Source organism: Chiloscyllium punctatum, chromosome 32 (assembly GCF_047496795.1).
Source record: "Chiloscyllium punctatum isolate Juve2018m chromosome 32, sChiPun1.3, whole genome shotgun sequence".
Classification (NCBI taxonomy): Eukaryota; Metazoa; Chordata; class Chondrichthyes; order Orectolobiformes; family Hemiscylliidae; genus Chiloscyllium; species Chiloscyllium punctatum.
Window position 1 is genome coordinate 1,296,583 of NC_092770.1, and position 22,890 is coordinate 1,319,472.

At 41.7% G+C, this 22,890-nt stretch overlaps 1 protein-coding gene across 14 annotated transcripts in view; it reads left to right on the forward strand.

Moving 5' to 3' along the window:
• foxp2 (forkhead box P2) overlaps positions 1-22,890 on the forward strand; it is an 808,606-nt gene that overhangs the window by 513,961 nt on the left and 271,755 nt on the right. Inside the window, exon 1 of one of the 14 annotated variants that reach the window (XM_072551477.1) lies at positions 12,956-12,977. The exons of the other annotated variants lie outside the window; for them this stretch is intronic. The gene's annotated coding sequence lies outside the window, so the exon portion shown is untranslated. Of the gene's footprint in view, positions 1-12,955; positions 12,978-22,890 lie in introns of those variants that run through there. 14 annotated transcript variants of the gene reach the window in all.

Consider the following 22,890-nt stretch of genomic DNA (forward strand, 5'->3'; position numbering starts at 1 on the left):
AAATGTCACCTCTACACAAAATTTTGATTCTTTTCAGTCAAAAGACCGAAAAGGACTGAACATTCTGGGAAACCTCAATGTGTTTTTCTTAAAAGAGTACGCCTAATATGTGTTTATTGCTGAAATCAGAAACAGATGAGCACGAGAAGATTCCTTATTGTGATTAGTCAGGTATACATTAGCCAGTGAAAAGTAAAAAGAATTAGAGCTAACGAAGATGAAGTGTTATAAAAATGTTACGTGCAGATACGGACAGATTTCAAGGACCTACTCTTTGAATGTCAATACATTTTTTTCAAACTGTCTGGGAATGTTGGTTGATTTGTCACCAGCTAAAGTGGAGGGAAAGAAGGTGCTTTTAACTTGAAATCAAGTTACTAGAAAGTCAGCTTGTCTTTTTAAAGTGATTGAATTGCATATACATTTAGTTTGTTACAAGAGATTTTCAACAAAAGATAATTTCAGTGTAAAAATGTAATGGATAAAGCAGTGGACCTTAAATTCCATAAACACTGCCAGAATGTTGTTGATTATTTACACATAAGATTTTATTCCTGTTACAATGATCAGAAAATTTATCTTGCACTATTATCCTGCATTTGGGCAAACAGTAACAAATTTGGAAATCAAATCTGATAAAATGAGAATATGCAAGAGCTGAGCTGGGATTCTAATTATAATATGTATTGCACTCTATTTGTTTCTGAATTGGAATTCCTCTGGCTGGACTGACATTGAAATTACAATGAGGGCATTTTCTATTTTGACTATAGTTATTTTATTGGTGACAGCTTGACAACTGTAATGTAAACATTGTGTAATCACCTCCAATTTCACTTCAAGATAAAATTATCTGTCTTTCCAGCAGCTTTAACTCTTTACAAATGACAATGTAAGTTGCATATTTTTTGTTATTTTGATCTTTTTTTTCAAGACAATGGAAACATGCAATTTTTCTTTCTAAAAACCAGATTCTTGTATATGTGTGACATCCTTCTCTAGGCTCTTACTGAACATTTAGCCATAAAGCTATAATTTTTATGCAGTACAAGAATGGTGAAGATGGGGGCATTCTGTTTAAAGCAATGAAGCTTAAAAGAAACTTGAAAGAGTTATTCTGAATTATGAATGATATTGAGAACATACATAAGGAGAAGTTGTTTCCAATTCCAAAAAGGACGGTAACCAGAGGAAGGTGATTGGCAAAAGAACCAGGAAAAGATGAGGTAAGACTTCTTCACAGAGCAAGATACTGTGATGTGAAATGTATTGCCTCGAATGGTGATAGAAGCAGATTCAGCAGTAATTTTCAAAAGACATGAGGAGAAATAATTGAATAGAAAAAAATTGCTGGAATATGAGTAAAGAGTCAGCACAGATATGATGGGTCAAGTACCCCTTCTTTTGTGCTACAATATTTTACGATTCTCTAGTAATCACTTCCAAATCCTTGTCAATTTTTCTAATGAACATTGCTACATTTTATATGTGTTCAAATTTCAATATTAAAAATAATTTTTTCACTCAAAATAGAGGAAATATCAAAAGCTATTAAATCCGTAATGTATTTTGTAATGTTATATAAAACTTGGACAAATTCAGGTCCTATAAACACAAAATTTTCCTACTTGTTCACATAGGTTAGTTCAGGTTTGAGTATACCTTTGAGGATTAATGCTGTAAATCAGCAAATGCAGATAATTGGAGTTATCTATAAACATCTGAGAGCTAAAGGAAGTTGTATTTGCCTCAAAACTTAAAGTTCCAAATCAATGACAGACTGTATTTTTTTAATGTTACTTTGCATCTATATGACGTGTGACATTTGCTTTCTGACAACTGATGAAGGATAAATGGACATGAGACATAGCAGATATGTATATGTTTGTAGAAAAATCTTTTCATCTGATGTGCAGTCTGTTGTGACCTCAATTATACATGGTTTCATTTGAAATATGTGAAACTGTCAACACTTCTCTTTTGTAATTTCTGTCACACCACTAGCTGGCAGTATTGGAAATATGACAACATTGTCCTGTGGCATACATTGCCTAATATATTTTGCGCTGGAAATTACTACCATTTCTTCCTTGCCTCAGTGAGACAAATCTGTCATAAATAATATTTGCATTGACATTTTTATACTAACATATATTCTATCATCTAATTGTCATTTTTGTGGTAGCGCTTGGACCTTGTATATAATTCCCAATTTAATAGGATTTAAATAGTTAATCAAAGCCACACTTAACAATATTTTAACCATACTTGCCAGTTCTGTGTCAGCACTGTTTCCTCAGCCAGAAGGCCCGCTCGTGAAACCTGAATGCATTATTGAGCCTGAAGCACTCACCGTAATATTGAGGGAGTGTTCCACCTTCAGAGATGCTTTCTTTTAGATGAGACCACTCTGCTGGTTGTAAATAAAACGTACTTCACAATAAAGCAGCAGTATTCCTCCCACCATCCCAGTCCATATTTGTAACTCAGCTGATTTTATGAAAACAAATGTTCTGGAAATTTGTTTCTTCCCTTTATAAGAACGTACAAATTAGTCGCTGCATTTCATATACCACAACAATGACTACTGTTTGTAGCTACCTCAAGAGATGTAAAATGTATTGGAATAACCTGAAGTTGTGGAAGGCATTATATAAATCCAATCCATCTTCCATTTTACCCTGTCACATGACAAAGGAGAAGATAAGATATGACCTTCTTAGAGGGGAGGCCATATTGCAGTTGATGCTTGGCAACGAACCATGCCAGGTATCAGATCTCTTTGTGGGAGAGCATTTTGGTGAAAGAGATCACAACTCCATGACTTTTACTCCACTCATGGAGATGGATAGGAGCAGACAGTATGGGAAAGTATTTAATTGGGGGACAGGGGATGACAATGCTATCAGCCAGGAACTGGGATGCTTAAATTGGGAACAGATGTTCTCAGGGAAATGCATGAAAGAAATATGGAGGTTGGTTAGGAAGCACTTGCTGATAGTGCTGGACAGATTTGTCTCACTAAAGCAAGAGGAAGAAGGAAGCTTACTTAAGGTTGAGGATGAAAGGATCAGAGAGTGCTTTAGAGGGTTACAGGTAGCCAGGAAGAAACTGAAGAATGGACTTAGGAGAGCTAGAAGGGGGCATGAAAAAGCTTTAGTGGGTAGGATTAAGGAAAACCCTAAGGCATTCTACACTTACGTGAACAACAAGAGGATGACCAGAGTGAGGGTAGGGCCAATCAGTGATAGTGAGGAGAACTTGCATCTGGAGTCGCTGGATGTAGGGGAGGTCCCTAATTAATACTTTGCTTCAGTATTCACTACTGAGAGGGGCTTTGATGTTGCTGAGGACAGCATGAAACAGACTGAAATACTTGAACAGGTGCATGTTAAGAAGGAGGATGTGCTAAACGTTTTGACAAACATAAGGAGAGATAAATCCCCTGGGCCAGACAGAATATACCATAGGTTTTACAGAGAGTGATGGAAGAGATTGTTGTGCCTTTGGCGAAGATCTTTGCATCCTCACTGTCCATTGGAGTAGTGCCAGATAATTGGAGGGTGGCAAATGTTATTCCCTTGTTCCAGAAAGTGAATAGGGATAATCCTGGGAATTACAGACCAGTCAGTTTTACGCCAATGATGGGCAAAGTATTGGAGAGGATTCTGAGAGACAGGATTAATGATTACTTGGAAGACCATAGTTTGATTAGAGATAATCAACATGGCTTTATGAGGGACAGGTCATGCTCACAAACCTTATTGAACTATTTGAGGATGTGACAAAATACGTTGATAAAGGTCGAGCAGTGGATGTGGTGTACATGGATTTTAGCAAGGTATTTGATAAGATTCCTCATGGTAGGTTCATTCAGAAAGTAAGGAAGCATGGGATACAGGGAAATCTGTCTGTCTGGATATGGAATTGGCTGAGCAATAGAAGGGAGAAGGAACAGGAGCACCCAGAGAAACTCCACACAGACAGTCACCTGAGGTGGGAATCGAACTTGGGTCGCTGGTGCTGTGAGGCAGCAGTACTAACCACTGAGCCACCATGCCACTTGGTGACCAATGGTGTTCTGCAGGGATCTGCTCTGGGACCTCTGCTCTTTGTGACTTTTTATAAATGTCTTGGATGAGGAAGTGAAAGGTGGATTAGTAAGTTTGCCGATGACACAAGGGTTGGTGAAGTTATGGATAGTGTGGAGGGGTGTTATACGTTGCAGTGGGACATTGATATGATGCAGAACTGGGCTGATAAGTGACAGATGGAGTTCAACCTAGAAAAGTGTGTAGTCATTCACTTTGGAAGGTCAAATTTGAATGTAGAGTGCAAGGCTTAAGGCAGTGTGGGGGAACAGAGGGTTTTGGAGGGTCCATGTCCATAGATCCCTCAAAGTTGCCACCCAAGTTGATACAGTTGTTAAGAAGGAATATGGTGTGTTGGCTTTCATTTGCAGGGGGATTGAGTTCAAGAGCTGCGAGGTAATGCTGCAGCTCTATAGAGCCCTGGTTAGATCACACTTGGAATATTGTGTTCAGTTCTGGTCACCTCATTATAGGGAAGATGTGGAGGCTTTAGAGAGAGTGCAGAGGAGATTTACTAGAATGTTGCCTGAACTGGAGGGCATGTATTATGAAGAAAGGTTGAGGGAGCTAGGGCTTTTCTCATTGAGCGAAGAAGAATGAGAGGTGAGTTGATAAGAGATGTACAAGATGATGAGAGGCATAAATAGAGTAGTTAGCCAGAGACTTTTTCCCAGGCAGAAATGTCTATCATGAGGGGGCATAATTTTAAAGTAATTGGAGGAAGGTTTAGGGGAGATGTCAGAGTAAGATTCTTTACACAGAGAATGGTGGGGTATCTGGAATGCACTGCCAGTAGAGTTAGATACATTAGGGACATTTAAGTGACTTTTGGATAGGCACATGGAAGATAGTACAATGAAGGGTGTGTAGGTTAGTCTAATCTTAGAATAGGATAAAAGGCTGGCACAAGTGTCTGTGCTGTACGTACAGCACAATGTGCTTCATATGCTACACCTGAATTGGTTGCACAAAATTGAGGAATTAATTGCCAAACCCAAACCAATCCTAAACTGCCATTCCTTGTAAACTATGTAGCAACTTGAATGTTCTGTTCAATTGGCATGATGGCGTAATTGCTTTTGAAAGCCCCTGCTGTGCATGAACCTTGGAGGTCCACATTTAGATGGAATCAAAACAGAAATTGCTGGAAAAGCTCAGCAGGTCTGGCAAGGTCTGTGGAGAATAATCAGAATTAATGTTTTGGATCCAGTGACCTTTGATCAGAACTCACATCTGCAGTTCTTTTGGTTTTTAATTAGAAGGAATGTTGGCTGCTATCACCAGAGATCAATAGACCTGTCTCTATTAAGAGCTGAAGGGATAGGGGGATAACATCGGAAGATAACATTGTTTTGAGATCAACGATTGGCCATGACTTGGAACAGTGGAGCAAACTTGAGTCTACTCCTCTTCCTACATTCCTCCCAACTCGCATGATCTAGAAATTGGAGTTTCCGTTGAGTCTGTTTTTTGACTGGAAGTTTCTCTCTTCCTCAGAAGGTGGCAATACAAATTGTTTCCCACCAGTATCACTCTTTTGCAATTACTAATGATTTTGACCCAGCAATGTTGATATTATTGCAAGTCAGGTTTCTCTGACCTGACATTGTTGCAATGACCTGACCAGCTGCTTTCGTGAGGACTGTAGATGCTGGAAATCAGAGTCAAGGTTAGAGTGGTGCTGGAAAAGCACAGCAGGTCAGGCAGCATCCGAGGAGCAGGAAAATCAACATTTTGGAAGGGGTCCTGCCCGAAACATTGATTTTCCTGCTCCTCTGATGCTGCCTGACCTGCTGTGCTTTTCCAGCACCACTCTAATCTTGACAGCTGCTTTTGGATCTGAGTTAGTAGAATTCAGGGTTTTGTGTGCTCAAATTGAGAGCTAAATGGAAGAACATTCAAAGATATTGCCACGAGTGCTCAGTTATAACTCTGAGAAACAAACTGAAATGCTGCTGTATGGAGACTTATTAGCGAGTTTTGAGAAGATTTGTAGCTCAGGTTGAGGTTGAGTTTTGAGAAGATTTGTAGCTCAGGACGTAGGTTTATTCATGTTTTATCAGTAGGTAACATCTTCAGTGAGCCTTCAGATGAAGCTCTGGTGGTGAAGCCCGCTTTCTGTTTATGTGTTTGGGTTTCCTTGGGTTGGTTGTGCCATTTCCTATGGTGATGTCATTTCCTCTGGTGATATCATTTTCTGTTTTTTTTCAGGGGGTGGTAAATGGGATCCAAGTCAATGTGTTTGTCAATAGAGTTTTGGTTGGAATGCCATGCTTCCAGGAATTCTATTGTGTGTCTCTGTTTGACTTGTACTAGGATGGATGTGTTGTCACAGTCAAAGTGTTGTCCTTCCTCATCTGTATGTAAGAATACTAGTGAGAATGGGTCATGTCTTTTTGTGGCTAGTTGATGTTCATGTATCCTGGTGGCTAGTTTTCTGCCTGTTTGTCCAATGTAGTATTTGTTACACTTCTTGTAAGGTATTTTGTAAATGACAATTAGTTTTGCTTTTTATCTGTCTAGGGTCTTTCAAGTTCATTAGCTGCTGTTTTAGTGAGAGACTTATCAGTTGGATGAACCTATTGGTTGGTCACAAACAAGCTGCCAACCATTTTCCACCTGTTCCGTGAAATTTACATTATTCATTTAGAATTTCTCCCTTACTGCTGATGCTCTGTTCCATTTTGTTCCATCATTCAATGCTCCTCATTTGCATTAAATGACAGGCAAGCCATTAATTGATATTGAGATCTCCCTCTGAAACTGTTCTCTGGGAGAAAGTTAAAAGTGTTTTAAATTGGAGGCAAAATGGCATTGTTACAACAAGTGGAAAAACCGTGATGCAAAGTTGAAAGTGTACATTGTGAAGAAGTGAGGAATTCCCCAAATGGGGTGGCATGATGGCTCAGTGTTTAGCACTGCTGCCTCACAGCACCAGGGTGCCAGGTTCGATTCCAGCCTCTGGTGACTGTGTGGAGTTTGCACATTCTCCCCATGTCTGCATGGGTTTCCTCCGCGTGCTTTGGTTTCCTCCCCACAGTCCGAAGACATGCAGGTCAGGTGAATTAGTCAGAGGGAAATGGGTCTCGGTGAGTTACTGTTCGGAGAGTAGGTGTGGACTGGTTGGGCCAAAGGGCCTGTTTCCACACTATAGGGAATCTAGTGTAATCAATTGCATTTGTTAGCCATTCTGAAGCACCAAGTTAAAAACATGGAACAAGTTTAACAAGCTTTCATTCACTCGAGCAATGAAGAGGATGAGAATGATTGTCTATCTCCTTATTGAAGAAGCTCTGTTAATGTCATTCAAAGCATCTCAGTCCAATTGTACAGAAAAGAGGAGTCACTTTGGAAATAAATCTGTGCTACAAGGAGTTCAACTGCAGCAATGGATGGCTGGCTTGAATCAAACATAAAATGTCATCTTCCACCCAGTAAACGGTGAGGCTGCATCTGGTACAGTAACATGGATGGGGTGCAAAAGGATTTAATGTTTAGCGCACTTGCCTTTGTTACTCAGACCATTGAGTATAGGAGTTGGGACATCTTTTTGCAATTTTGTAGAACATTGGTGAGGCAATTTTTACACTATTCTGTACAGTTATAGTTGCCCTGCCATAGGAAGGATATTTTTAAATTGAGGAGAGCTCAGAAAATACTTAGAATGATGTTGCTGGAACTGAGTTTGAGTTAGAAGGAGAGGCTGGATTGGCTGGGACTTTTTCACTGGAGCATATGAACTTGAGGGCTCATCTGATAGAGGTTTATAAAATTATGAGGGCATAGATAACATGAATAGCAAAATCTTTTCCCTAGGGTAGGGGAATTCAAAACTAGAGGGCCTATTTTTAAGCTGAGAGGAGAAAGATTTCAAACGGACGCAAGGGGCAATTTGAGGAATGAACTGCTAGAAGAAGTGGTAGATGCAGGGAAAAAACGTTTGGAGAGGTACATGAATAAGAAACGTTTCGAGGGATATGGGCTAAATACAGGCAATTAGGAGTAGTTTTTAGTTTGGGAGGTTTGGTTGGCACGGACAAGTTGGATCGCGAGGGCCTGTTTCCATGCTTTATGACTCTATGACCTGTATCCCGAACAAGTATGCACTGAAACATTTTTAATGTGGATTAAATCAGTCTACTATACCTAGATTCTAGGTAAAAACAATGACTGCAGATGCTGAAAACCAAATACTGGATTAGTGGTGCTGGAAGAGCACAGCAGTTCAGGCAGCATCCAACGAGCAGCGAAATCGACGTTTTGGGCAAAAGCCCTTCATCAGGAATAAAGGCAGTGAGCCTGAAGCGTGGAGAGATAAGCTAGAGGAGGGTGGGGGTGGGGAGAGAGTAGCATAGAGTACAATGGGCGAGTGGGGGAGGAGATGAAGGTGATAGGTCAAGGAGGAGAGGGTGGAGTGGATAGGTGGAAAAGAAGACAGGCAGGTCGGACAAGTCAAGGAGACAGTTACTGAGCTGAAAGTTTGAAACTAGGATGAGGTGGGGGAAGAGGAAATGAGGAAGCTGTTGAAGTCCACATTGATGCCCTGGGGTTGAAGTGTTCTGAGGCTGAAGATGAGGCGTTCTTCCTCCAGGCGTCTGGTGGTGAGGGAGCGGCGGTGAAGGAGGCCCAGGACCTCTATGTCCTCGGCAGAGTGGGAGGGGGAGTTAAAATGTTGGGCCACGGGGTGGTTTGGTTGATTGGTGTGGGTGTCTCGGAGATGTTCCCTAAAGCGCTCTGCTAGGTGGCGCCCAGTCTCCCCAATGTAGAGGAGACCACATCGGGAGCAACGGATACAATAAATGATATTGGTGGATGTGCAGGTGAAACTTTGATGGATGTGGAAGGCTCCTTTAGGGCCTTGGATAGAGGTGAGGGAGGAGGTGTGGGCACAGGTTTTACAGTTCCTGCGGTGGCAGGGGAAAGTGCCAGAATGGGAGGGTGGGTCGTACGGGGGTGTGGACCTGACCAGGTAGTCATGGAGGGAACGGTCTTTGCGGAAGGTGGAAAGGGGTGGGGAAGGAAATATATCCCTGGTGGTGGGGTCTTTTTGGAGGTGGCGGAAATGTCGGTGGATGATTTGGTTGATGCGAAGGTTGGTAGGGTGGAAGGTGAGCACCAGGGGCGTTCTGTCCTTGTTACGGTTGGAGGGGTGGGGTCTGAGGGCGGAGGTGCGGGATGTGGACGAGATGCGTTGGAGGGCATCTTTAACCACGTGGGAAGGGAAATTGCGGTCTCTAAAGAAGGAGGCCATCTGGTGTGTCCTATGGTGGAACTGGTCCTCCTGGGAGCAGATACGGCGGAGGCGGAGAAATTGGGAATACGGGATGGCATTTTTGCAAGAGATAGGGTGGGAAGAGGTGTAATCCAGGTAGCTGTGGGAGTCGGTGGGTTTGTAAAAAAATGTCAGTGTCAAGTCGGTCGTCACTAATGGAGATGGAGAGGTCCAGGAAGGGGAGGGAGGTGTCAGAGATAGTCCAGGTAAATTTAAGGTCAGGGTGGAATGTGTTGGTGAAGTTGATGAATTGCTCAACCTCCTCGCGGAAACACGAGGTGGCGCCAATGCAGTCATCAATGTAGTGGAGGAAGAGGTGGGGAGTGGTGCCGGTGTAATTACGGAAGATCAACTGTTCTACATAGCCAACAAAGAGACAGGCATAGCTGGGCCCATACGTGTGCCCATGGCTACGCCTTTGGTCTGGAGGAAGTGGGAGGATTCAAAGGAGAAATTGTTAAGGGTGAGGACCAGTTCGGCCAAACGAATGAGAGTGTCAGTGGAAGGGTACTGTTGGGGACGTCTGGAGAGGAATAAACGGAGGGCTTGGAGGACCTGGTCATGGTGGATGGAGGTGTAGAGGGATTGGATATCCATGGTGAAGATAAGGTGTTGGGGGCCAGGGAAATGGAAGTCTTGGAGGAGGTGGAGGGCGTGGGTGGTGTCTCGAACGTATGTGGGGAGTTCCTGGGCTAGGGGGGATAGGACAGTGTCGAGGTAGGTAGAGATGAGTTCAGTGGGGCAGGAGCATGCTGAGACAATGGGTCGGCCAGGGTGGTCAGGCTTGTGGATCTTGGGAAGGAGGTAGAACCGGGCAGTGCTGGGTTCCTGGACTATGAGGTTGGAAGCTGTGGGTGGGAGATCTCCTGAGGTGATGAGGTTCTGTATGGTTTGGGAGATGATGGTTTGGTGATGGGGGGTGGGGTCATGGTTGAGGGAGCAGTAGGAAGAGGTGTCCTCGAGTTGGCGTTTGGCTTCAGCGGTGTAGAGGTCAGTGCGCCAGACTACCACTGCGCCCCCTTTATCCGCTGGCTTAAATCTCCTCCTTGACCTATCACCTTCATCTCCTCCCCCATTCACCCATTGTACTCTATGCTACTCTCTCCCCACCCCCACCCTCCTCTAGCTTTTCTCTCCATGCTTCAGGCTCACTGCCTTTATTCCTGATGAAGGGCTTTTACCCGAAACGTCGATTTCGCTGCTCGTTGGATGCTTCCTGAACTGCTGTGCTCTTCCAGCACCACTAATCCAGTATACCTAGATTCTTCTTTAATGCTTAAAGGTGGAATATATAATGGTGGAAAGTGAAGTAGAAAATATGCAACTAATATGGTTTAGAACTAAAAAGGTACCACGTTATCGATAGGAAAGTCCAAGAAGCTACACTATTCTGTGAATATCAAGATCCTACCCACTCAGTTTAAGGCTAACAAAACTGTTGGATTATATCCAGTATTTTTGAGGCATGGATCAGGATAGTTGACAATGTATCAATGGTTGTCATCATTACTGCCCCATGGACCTGGACATTGCTGGACTCAAACACATCAGTTGCTATTCCTATCTCTAAGCCACAGTCAAGCTCCAGTCAATGGATCAGTCGTGATGGGGAGCTAAAAACCAACTACTGATGGCAGCTGATCTTACAAGTGATCAAGACAATTGGGAAGAAGCATAAGTACAACCCCAACTGTTGCAGATGCCATGTTCGTGAAGAAGGAGTCTTGAAAATGGCAGCAGAAGCCATAGTTGCCATCTATTTGGCCACCTTAGGTTCAAATAGACTGTAACTCACAAGATACTGAGAATCTGGAGGAGCAGACTGCCACTATCTAGCCCTATGGTAAGGTTCATTTTACATGACTGTGGGAGGCCAGAATGGAAATTCCACTAAAGGCAATGATGGAAACTTAGCCTGAGGTGAACATCACTGCGTGCTGCATAATGAAACAGGCAGGTGAGACAGTCATAGATGGAGTGTGTTCTTCAACCATGCAGCCTGATGTCCTGAAGATTCGAAAGAATGTTGTCACACTCACCCACCTGTTTCCCAAGCTGAAAACACAAAGGCTATAGAGATACTCTGGGAATTTGAACTGCAACACAAAAACACGCAAAAACAGAAGTTTGACTGCAATGAAGACACGGTGGACTCTATTGCAGTCAATCTAAGACAGCACACAAAACAGAACATCATTTCTTCCATTTTTCAGAGTTAACTCCCAGCATTTTTAATGCCTATATACTACATGTCAGGCTGTTAAAAGGTGTAAAGAAATTGATAAAGACATTACTCACATCTTTACTGGATCTACCATAGTTTATTTCACTTTTTTAATGGATGTTGCATGTGTCCAATCAGAATGTATAGTGCTCTCATCAGGTACCTCAAATTTCTGCTGAATATGAACTTGTGGTCATCCCCCTTTGATTCAAGTTTATGTGATAAAGTAAAGCACCACGTAACACACCACAGTGACACATTATATATTTTAAGCTAATCTGTACGTTTTTGATTACAATAAAAGAAGTTGGGGTTAATAAAATATGAGTACATATGGATTCTAATGATTCGGTAAGTAGATTCAAAACAGAAATGTTTATGTTTTTAGCAGAGAAATTGCTTTTGAATGTTTTCAGGGTGGAAAACTCTACATAAGAAACAACTAGTCACTTATGTCCTATTAATCCCCAACGCAGTGACAAAATGTACAGGAAACTGAATAAGATAAAGCATCTCCTTCCTTTAATCTTCAAGCTCACAATGATAAAAGGATATTTTTCATGATTAATAAAACTGTCCTACTTGAAATCATTTCCTACAGTGAAAGATCAGAGATAAAAGATGTTGGCATCTGTAAACAACATTCACAAATCATTAGCCTAATGTAACAAGATTTGTGCTAATTAAATTTGAATGCCAGACCGTGTTCCCGTATTTTCCCTTACAACACGAAAATCTATCATTTCTAGTTAAGATTGTAAGTATATTATTAATGTGTATTACTTTACAATAGAGCTGTATGTTCATTTAGCATATGGACAGTCAAATTAGAAAGGCAAAACTATAGAAATGTAGTTAAGACTTCCATTTTGATATTGCCAATGTTCTTGAAGTTTGTTTGAAGCAAACCATGGGTGGCACGGTGGCATAGTGGTTAGCACTGCTGCCTCACAGCACCAGAGACCCGGGTTCAATTCCATTTTGGTATTGCCAATGTTCTTGAAGTTTGTTTGAAGTGACTGACTGTGTGGAGTTTGCACGTTCTCCCCGTGTCTGTGTGGGTTTCCTCCGGGTGCTCCGGTTTCCTCCCACAGTCCAAAGATGTGCAGGTCGGGTGAATTGGCCATGCTAAATTGCCCGTAGTGTTAGGTTAGGGGTATGGATGGGTTGCGCTTCAGCGGTTCGGTGTGGAATTGTTGGGCTGAAGGGCCTGTTTCCACACTGTAAGTAATCTAATCTAATCTAGAAATGTTGCTATGATTTTAAAACAAAATTTAAGTTGCTATTTCTGTCTCCTTTATTTCTTGCAGTGATAGTTTTCAGAGTCGTTGATGACTATATCCATTACATCCTTCAAACAAATATTCGAAAGTAATCATTGAGTGGCCAGGTAATTGTGGTCAAATCATCGTCTCCCTCCCAATAAGCACAATCCCATTTGTAGCAGAGTGTGTCAGATAGTAGCTGAGAGTAAACCATATTTTATTGCCCCACTGACTGCCCCAACTGGCACACTGCCTGTGATCATCTTTCTTGGTATAGACTGGGATTTCAATCTGGGATCTTCTGTTCTATATAGCTCCGTTGTAAAGCATTGGGGGACCTTTCTGTCATTATAAATGATGTGTTCTGAATGCATGTTTCCTCCAGTTTAATATCTACTATAATAATTCACATGTGAATTGCTAAATTATAACAATTTATAAAGGTATTCCAGGACTGTATTAAGTCATTACCATTTCAGAAATAACTAAAATAAATCAGTCTTCTGTTAACTAACTGCTTTTTATATCCCGTGTCCTTATTCATGTCATATCCTGACCCCAACCCTCCACCTTAAGTAGTATTCATTTTTGGAATTACCAAACTACAGCCAATGTTGAAGAAATAATATGGAACTGTTTATTTTTATTAAGATATTTTATTGCTATTTAATATACAAATAACTGCTGATACCTTAGTTACTAAACACTACATACTGTTTGATATTGAACCATGCAGGTTCAAAAAGTACAAAATTGATTTACAGAATACTAATAAGAATAGTATTATGTGAGCAGTGGATGAATTAACAACACAAATTTGAATATAATGCACATATATGTTGCTGTACAGTCCAAAGCCACTGGAAAATGTTTTTCTTAACTAGCATATCACTAAGAGCAAGATTGAAGATTTTTTTTGTTGCCATGAGGAAAATTTCCTTCACTTGAGAACAGATTGGGAGAGGGCCCCTTGAAGCAATGTGCCTAAATAAAGTGCATATTCAACATCACATGTACTGGCTATGCTTATTACACTTACTATTTGATGTTTCCATTGACCTTGAATTTCTGTTGCAGATCTATGAATACATCCAAATAGATCAAAGTGTTCATCCATAAAATATGTGTTGGTCATTAGCTACCCATAGATTATATACCAAGTTTTGATAATGCACAAAATATTTTTTATATGGTTAAACAATGCATTTTGGCCAATCTGAGTTCATTAGTAGAGGAGTTCATTGCAAAAAGAATTAAAGTAATCCCCTTCAATAAGTTTCACCTTATACTTCCAAATTCAGTTCTCGAGCCTCCATCCTCCTTAAAGAAAATCTAAATTTCAGCATTTCTAGTAGGTTTCATTGATCTTCAGCTCTTATCAGCTGCATCAGATAGTTTTTCACACCAACTTATTAGCCCAATATGCCAAATGTCGAGGAAATAATGAAATGTACATGTCTTTTTGAAAATGTAAAATTTATCATGTGATTAGGGCAAAAACAGGAATGTCAGATTGATTTTGTGATTGTTTAAAATTTGACATTCTTTGCATTTGTTCGATGAGTGCAAAAAGAAAAAATTTCATCAACTTATATTTATTTTCAGCAAAATTCAGAAGCAAAGGCCTGCAATTGAGTGGAGGTCAGGAGAGATGATGATGCAAAGCAAAATGAAATGGGCAAAATATGGATGAAGTAAAGAAACAAAAGATGGGTCAAGGAGGGGCATAAATGACATTGCCATAATCATCACCAGCAAATGTTAAATGACAGAAATGGGAGCAGAGATTATGACTGAAATAGTTGTACAAAAGTTAAGTCTAGAAGGCTACATAGTGCCTTAGCAAGCGATGGAAATGTTGGTCCATCAGGTTGTATTAATCTTTATTGAAGCTTAGGAAGGTCAGAGTAAAGATAGAAGGGAGGCAGGGTGGAAAAGACAGGTGGCCAATAGCTTGGTTTCACATTTCTTGTCTAAATGGAGTATTCCATAATGTAGTCATGCAGCCTATGTTTGATGCCCAACATCCCCAAGTGTACAAGATGTTGCATTGTCAGCAGTGAATGCAGTATACTAAATTTCAAGAAGTACACATATACTGCTGTTTCACCTGAAATTATTGGTTGGTGTCCTGGATGCGGGAAAGGAAGAGTTTAATAAAAAAGCAGATGAATCATTTCCTATCCTTACATGGAAAGGTGCCATGAGAGGTGATTAAGGATTGGATCAAGGAGGGATTGGTCACTTTGAAATGCTGCAAGGGAAGGATTTGATTTGATTTATTGTTGTCACATATACCTAAGTTTTGTAAGCAGTACAGGCAGATCATAGTAAACATAGGCATGCAGAACACAGAGTACTTAGAGAGAACAAGGCATACAAGGTTACAACTGTGCAGAAGATGCACAACTGCAAGATCAACATCAGATTTGAAATTAGATATGTCCATCCAGCAGTCTACTAACAGCAGGGAAAGGTTGGGTCCCATATCAAGTTTCTCTAGTTCCATGTTTTGTTACTGGTTCCATTATCATCTCCATTTCCCTTGCACCATTATCCTTTTCACTATTTAATCTCATCTGAATTCCACAGAGCATTAATTCCCATTTCTCTTGGCCCTGCATTTTTTTAAAAGCCTGTTATGCAGAGGTGGCACAGCAGTGGGGATGCCACTGGTTAGTAATTCACAAACCCAGACTAATGTTCCAGGGATGTGTATTCAAACCCCACCATGGCAGGTTATGGAATTTGAATTCAACAAGATCTGGAATTAAATGTTAGTCTATTGGTGATCCATGTACCTAATGTCAACTGTCATAAGCACCCATCTGGTTCATGAATACCCTTTGCAGAAAGAAATCAGCATTCCTTACCTGGTCTGGCATATACGTAGCTCCAGTTAACACTGAACTAACAATTGAAATAGCTTACAAAGCCAGTGTTGTAAGGCAATTAAGGATGGCCAATAAATATAATGGCCACATCCCCTGAGTACATTTTTAAAAAAATCTCCAACAATTCTAATTTCTAATTTCTAATGAGAGGTCAACAATTTTCCTCGTCCATGGATAATGATAAGACAATTGGAAAAGAATGATGAGAACGAAAAAATAAAATTAGCACCATTGAAAAGATTTTTTTTTGTTTTTTTTATTTTCCTCTTAAGATTTTCTACTCACTCTTAAACCTTGCCAAGTGGTGGCAACTAGATTTTGCCACGCATTTGCACCTCATTAATTGCAAACCTCAATTCATTTCTATGCATCTGCCTTCTCTCTCCTTCCCAAAAATGTAGATGGCACCAATTGCTAACATGGGATTCAGTGTAGCTCACCGCTTGTTTGTTTGGGTCTTCATCCAGCCACAGCATTCCACTCTTTTCCCTGTTTGCCTGCATAGTTCATGGACATTACCCTCTTTCAACCTTCATCCAGGCAACTCGCCAAGCCAACTAACCCCCCCCCAATCACCAAGATTGTTTTCAGGCCAACTCTCAAATAACTTCAGGCCTCTGGGGCTTGCCTATGAACCTTAGGGACACTTTGTCTGCAGGGACACACACATATGTTGTGCATTGATACAGGATTCATCTTACGCCTCTCACCTTGCATTACCAGTACTCAAATTATGGGATGTGGACATCACTGGGTCAACAGCATTTACTGCCCATTCTTAGTATTCCTTGAGTAGGTGGTGGTGATCTATCTTTTGAGCTGCTGCAGTCCATTTGGTGTCGGTACACCTACAATGCCATTAGGGAGGGAGTTCCAGGATTTTGATCCAATGATGCTGTAGAAATGGTAATTTATTTCCAAGTCAGGATGGTGAGTGGTTTGGAGGGGAACTTGTGGGTGATGATGTTCCTATTGTATTTGATGCTGTTGTATTTCTAGATGGTAGCTTGGAAAGTACTGTCTAAGCAGCCATGGTGAATTTATGCAGGGCATAAAGCTGCACTGTTTTGATGTCTAACTCAGTGCATTTTGTAGATTCAGATGCGTTATTACACATCACAGGAGCAGGTGGGACATGAACAGGAGCCTCCTATCCGAGAGATTGGGACGCTGCTGTTGGATCACAATTGCCCTTTTCTTTCTATTCAATACTGTAAGAGTAGGATAGCTGTTTGTAGATGTGGCAGTCAAGCAGGCTGCCGAGCTCCCTGAATGTTATTGGAGCTGCATTCATCCTGGCAAATGAGGTGTATTCCATCACAGTCTTGACTGGCACCTTATAAATGATGACCATGATTTGGGGTTAGACACCACAGGATTCCTTACCTCTGTCCTGCTCTGGTATCCATAGAATGTCAATATTGGGGGATTTGGTGATGGTAATGTCATTGAATGTGAAGGAGCAATTGTTAGATTCTTTTTTTGTTGGAGATGGGCATTGCCTGGCACCTGTATGGCATAAATATAACTTGACACTAGTCAGTCCAAACCTGGATATTGTCCAAGTCCTATTACATTTCAACATTGACTGCTTTAGTATCTGAGAAGTCATGAATGGTGCTGACCATCGTGCAGACAGCAGCGAACACTTGACTTTATGATGGAGGGACAGTCATTGATGAAGCAGCTGAAGGTAGTTAGACCTAGGACACTACTCTGAGTAACTTCTGTCGAGAGACAGATCCTGAAGCTGAGATTACTGACCTTCAATAAGCACAATTATCTTCCTTTGTGCAAGGTATGAACCAACAGAGTGGTTACCGTCTGATTCAAATTGATTTTACTCTTGGTAGGGCTCTTTGGATGCAAAACCTGAACAAACATGGTCTTGATGTCAAGGGCAGTCACTATCACCTTGCCTTTCGAATTCAGCTCTTCTGTCTATGTTTGAACCAAGGCTATAATGTGGTCCAGAGCTGAGAACCGAAACTGAGCATCAGGGAGCAGATTATTGATAAGCAAGTGCTCCTTCATAGCACTCTTGATAAAACCTTTAATCAATTTATTATTGACTAAGAGTCGACTGACGGCATAGTATTTGGCCAAGTAGGATTTGTCCTTTTTTTATGTACAGGACATGCCTGGGCAATTTTCGATGTTGTAGAAGTCAGTATTATAGCTGTGCTGGAACAGTGCAGAAAGGTCTGGAACACAACCATATTGTTGTCAGGGCCCATAGTCATTGCATAGTATCCTTTCCTTGATGTCATTTGGAATGAATGTAATTGACTGAAGACTGATATTTCTGATGCAGGATCTCAGGAAGCAGCTGAGATAGATCATCCACTTATGGGTCAATGATTGGTACAGATGCTTCTACCTTATCTTTTGCACCAAAGTGTTGAGAATGAGGATATCTGTGGAGTTTCCTCCTCCAGTGAATTGTTTAATTGTCCATTTTTTTGTGACTGGTTGTGGCCAGACTACAGAACTTAAATCTGATCCACTGGTTGTGGAATCCCTTAGCTCTCTCTGTCATTTGTTGTATATGCTGTTTGGCACACAAATAATCCTGTCATTGTCACTCCACAAGGTTGATACTGCATTCTTTGGCATTAGTTGTGCTATTCCTGACATGTCCTCTTACATTCTTCATTGATCCCCTGGCTTGATGATAATGGTTGAGTGGAAAATATGCAGGGCCATGTGATTGCAGATTGTATTGGAGTATATTTATGCTGCTGCTGATGGCCCACAGTACCTCATGGGTGCCTGGTCATGAGTTGCTAAAAGTCTATCCCCTTTAGCATGGTAGTAGTGTCACACAGCATGATGGAAAGTATCAACATTGTGAACATCAAACTTTGTCTCTACAAGAACTATGTGATGGTCACCCTTCCTAGTACCACCATGGACAGTTGCATCTGCAAAAGGCAGATTGATAAGGATGAAGTCAAATGAGGTTTTTCCTCTCGTTGGTCACTTCATCGCCTGTCACATCTAAGACTAGCAGCCATATCTTTTCAAACTCACCCAGCTTGATTAAGTAGTGCTGTTGCCAAGCCAATCTTGGTGATAGACATTAAAGTCCCACCCAGAATAATTTTGTGCCCTTGACATAGAGTCATAGAGCACGAAAACAAACCCTTCGATCCAACTTGCCCATGCCAACTAGATATCCCAACCCAATCTAGTCCCACCTGCCAGCACTCAACCCATATTCCTCCAAACCCCTCCTATTCATATACCCATCCAGATGCCTTCTAAATGTTGCAATTGTACCAGCCTCCATGACTTCCTCTGGCAGCTCATTCCACACACGCACCACCCTCTGCGTGAAAAGGTTGCCCCTTAGGTCACTTTTATATCTTTCCCCCCTCACCCTAAACTAATGCCCTCTAGGTCTGGACTGCCCCACCCCAGGGAAAATACATTGTCTATTTACCCTATCGATGCCCCTCATGATTTTATAAACCTCTATAAGGTCACCCCACAGCCTCTGACGCTCCAGGGAAAACAGCCCTAGCCTATTCAACCTTGCCCGAGACTCAAACCCTCCAACCCTGGCAACATCCTTGTAAATAATTTCTGAACCCTTTCAAGTTTCACAACATCCTTTCAATAGGAAGAAGACCAGAATTGCATGCAATATTCCAAAGATCGCCTAACCAACATCCTCAGTCCTTCCTCCAAATCATGTTCAGTCTGACATTGGGATGGGGGTGGGGTTGGGAATAGAACAAGTGCTGTACAGCGATCATGAAGAGCTTTCCTCTCTTATGTTTGAGATGCCGTAAAATTTCAAAGCATCCTGAGTCAATGTTGAGGATTCCCTGAACATCTCCCTTCCAGATATGCTGCCTCTATCTTGATGATGGTGTTTTCTGGAACATTGTCCGGAAGATATTGTTCCATGAGTCTGACTATGTCAGGCCGTTGATTAATTGCTCTGTGAGACAGCTTTCTCAGTTTTGGCACTAGCTGCCATTTGTTGGTCAGTAATACTCAGAAGTATTAGCAAGACTGAGTTTTCCATTATTGTTTCTGATAACTTAGCCAATACCAGTGGTCTGTGTAGTTTACTTCATCTTTTGGAACCTTTCAGTGTTTGATACTGAATTGCTTATTAAGTAGCGGTTAAGATTTTCATTGGGCCTGGAATCATATGTAGGCTTGACAAGGTAAAGATATGTTTTCCTTACTTAAAGACATTAATGAGGCAGATGGGTTTATCCAACATTTGATCATGGTTTCCTGGTCACCATTAGACTCTGCCATGGCGGAACATGTACCCAGGCCCCCAGATTTGGATTATTAGCCGAGTGATAATGCCACAACACCATTGCCTCCCCATGTATTTGTGAGGCTCAAATTACCTCCATGTGCATTGCCTCTATAATATTGTTGCTTCAGTGAGAACCTATTGGGTTTCTGCATCCCTGTTGTGTTTTAATGCAGGCAGGTAGCTTGTCATGCTTGGGCACACTAAACAATCACGGGGACAAAGAAATTGCTATGTGGCACATACTATGTCAATATCACACCTACAGCATATGCCAAACTCACATAGTAAGTATAGCATATGCACTTCAGCCAAAGAACAATGTTGCAAAATCAAAGTGGACCAGTACTTAGTAAGATAAAAAGACACAGCGGTAGGTCAATGGGCTTATTTAATTACACTATATGGGTTGACCATAGTCAGTCAGGTGCTTGATCTGACCAGAGTCCAGGAATCAGCATCCTTACAGTCCAGGGATTGGGTCACAATCCATTCTGCAATCATTCAATCAGTCCGAGAATTAAAGATACATCTAGTGGGAACTGTTGGAGCATATGGACTCAGTTGGAGCTGTCCTCATAAGTCAGTCCATGGCTTGGGCTGTGGTCAGACCTGGGAACTTGGCTGTACTGATCAGAGATAATACCAGGAGCCAGTTCATGGCATGTTGGACAAAGTGAGAAGTTCACATCTGGGATGGGATGCATTATATTATGACATTGGTGGCTGAAGACTGTGATGGGAGGCGGGATTGCAACTCCAAATAGAACAGTGGAATCTGGTGCACAAAATGCTGTGGGAGGGTTTTTCCACAAGTCAGCCCCACCCTGCTACAGAGAGAGGACAGGAGATTGCTATCATGAGCAAGGCAATGTGATGAGCTGAGCGGATCTTCAGAATCAAATGAAAGGGTTGGATGGGACCAGGGGAAGCCTGGAAGCTGATGAATGACAGGGACAGCAACACAAATTGGAACATGAATGATGGGGTGTGTAATTCTGACAATCACACAGAGCCTGTAACTCTCCCTCAACAGCATTGACTGAATAATCTTTGACCAAAAATCAACCTGTGAAGCAAGGAAGAAAAATTGCTGCCAACACATGCATAGCGTGCGGAGTACATTTATTGCTTGACCGGTGGGAGTGGGGTAGCCATGCCTGCAAAGTGATGCCCTGCTCAGGAATTGTTATAGAAAACCTATTCCAATTTTGATATTCCCCACATATTATCAATGCAATCGTCTCGAATAGGTGCAGAAAGGGCTAGTGCTGTTGTTGTGTTACAACCCCATGCAGACAGTGCAGACAATTACAAAAGCTTCTGTAAGGCCAAGAACATTAACACCCTCCAAAGGGGAAAACAGCAGTGAAAGTCCCCTCAAGATGTGGAGGGAATATATGAACCTTGCTGAAAGTGCCTTCAGATATTCAAAGTTCAATGTTTTCAATGACAATATTTTAACTTACACAAGTTGTTGCTTTTTTTTCAGCATTATTTCCCACAAGAACAATCAAAGCAAAGTTTGGATGTAAATTGAGCACTGGACATCACCCATTCTTGAATATGCGATCCCTTGTATGCGATCCCTTGTAAAACATACATGCAACGAATGTATCCCTGCAGCAATGTGTGCATTCTTGAATGATCACGTAGTGACACACACAGACAACAGTAAGTGTGGAACATGATGGAAGGTCAGGGCCTATTACAGTGCATTCACAATATCTTTGGTCTCTGTGTACTCCTTATTAAAGTGCAATTCCTTGGCTGCACTTGTGAATTTTAAGGTTGAAAGATCCCTGACAGCTGCTGCTTTCTGAGATGGTTGTCAGAGATGAGCAATGCTTCATCAATACTCTCTCAATCATGCTTGGGATGTTTGAAGAGTCTGCTTAACTGTCATGGCAGCCAGTTAACAAGGTCCTACAGCTAAAATAATGGTCAATCATCAGACATGAGAAGATTAAAAGTACATATGTATATATTTACATGTATGTAGACTTCTTGAAATTATATGTCACCCATGTTACCTATATGTTCTCAGTGTGTTTCTTTTATCTACACCCTCCCATATAAATTCAGTGCCGGGATCTGCAGCTATGTTGGAGGTAACCCATTCTGCTTTAACCATGTTGCCCTGAACAATTTGGGAGGATGACTGAGGTGTTTGTAGTTAATGGGCCGAGACATGCTAAGTGTGTTGGTTCACCTTGCTCAACTGCAACTTCTGCACGGTTGTGCATCTCAAGTCGGGGGGGGGGGGGGGGGGGGGGTGGTGTTGGAGGGACCTCTGGGGTATTGTGAGACGAAACAATTTCTTTGGGGCTTGTTGATGCTGAGCATCAATGGCTCCAGCAATGGGGTGCAGGTCTGCATACATTTCGGGGAGCCACTGTGTGTCCTGCCAAATTTGTCTTTTACATGGCAGTCACAACCACTCCATGAAGGCAGCCAAACATACACATGCCAGAGAAGCACTGATGAAAGTAATGGCTTTCAGACTGGAGGCCTATGACCAGTAGAATGCCACAAGCATTGTTGCTGGGTCCACTAATTTTTGTCATTTATATAAATGATTTGGATGTGAGCATAAGAGGAATAGTTAGTAAGTTTGCAGATGACACCAAACTTGGAGGTGTAGTGGACAGTGAAGAAGGTTACCTCAGATTACAACGGGATCTTGATCCGGTGGGCCAGTGGGCTGAGGAGTGGCAGTTGAACTTCCTCCAGACCAAAGGGGTAGCAATGGGCACACGTATGGGCCGCAGCTATGCCTGTCTCTTTGTTGGCTACGTAGAGCAGTTGATCTTCCGTAATTACACCGGCACCACTCCCCACCTCTTCCTCCGCTACATTGAT